Here is an 890-nt window from a genome sequence, read left to right on the forward strand (position 1 = left end):
AAAAAAAAAATAACGTACATCAAAATCCCTCTCATGCACAGATCCTTGGTTTGGGATAGGGTTGGGTCAGTGAGGTTCGCACAGACGATTCAAGCTGATCTCATGACGAGGTTGGCAGAGAAGGTGTCGCCCACACTGTGGGAAAACTGTCCGATCTGCAGTCACACATTCTTCTGCACAAACTGTAAGTACATTTAAATAAGTTACGGTTGACTTGTTTAAGTCATTGTCTCAGCATTTATAGGATTTTAGTGGGTATTTGTCAGATTGTTGTCCTTGTTTTATTGTGAACTTGTTTGCACTACGAATCAATGATGCTTAATCCTAATATACTGTGCATGTGTACATCTCTGTTTCATGATACAGATAAAGAAGATTTGCACATGTATTACTATTTATAGTTATTATAGTTACTGTACATATTAATTAAATTAAAATTAAGCATTTATTCTACATATACATATTCATTTTGGAGTTCAAATGCAAGATCATTTCTTTAAGATTTCATATTATTATGTTAAAGTTGTAGATGATAAAATGCATTTGTGATCCCTATAATTTATTTACAAATCATCCACATTTGTAAATCAGTTTGTTTTTTTGTTTTTTTTTAAATGTATGCATTTGTGAGTAAGTTCATGTTGTGGCCTGTATTCACTGTCACCTTTGATATGAATTGTTCACAGGGACAATGGCAAATGCACAAGTGCCTGTTGGTGAGTCTGTCCTCCTCCTCACATGAGCAGCGGAGCTCTAATTGAAAAATTAATTCGATTCCAAACGATGTGCCTGTCCTCACCTCTCCCTCCTTGTTTCATGCAGCGACAGTCGGCCCATTGGGAGACAGTCCGGTTCAGATTGTCTGTCCTAAGTGCAACCAGACGGTCCTC

At 37.0% G+C, this 890-nt stretch overlaps 1 long non-coding RNA gene across 1 annotated transcript; it reads left to right on the forward strand.

The window, feature by feature from the left end:
* Positions 1–84: 84 nt before the first annotated feature.
* LOC111649939 (uncharacterized) lies at positions 85–886 on the forward strand. The gene is made up of 3 exons (XR_002760361.2): positions 85–184; positions 687–716; positions 823–886. It is a non-coding gene; the product is annotated as an uncharacterized LOC111649939 (long non-coding RNA).
* The last annotated feature ends 4 nt before the right edge of the window (positions 887–890 follow it).

This window comes from Seriola lalandi, unplaced genomic scaffold (assembly GCF_002814215.2).
Source record: "Seriola lalandi dorsalis isolate HSWRI2012SDOR001 ecotype SW California unplaced genomic scaffold, Sedor1 jcf7180001965511, whole genome shotgun sequence".
Classification (NCBI taxonomy): Eukaryota; Metazoa; Chordata; class Actinopteri; order Carangiformes; family Carangidae; genus Seriola; species Seriola lalandi.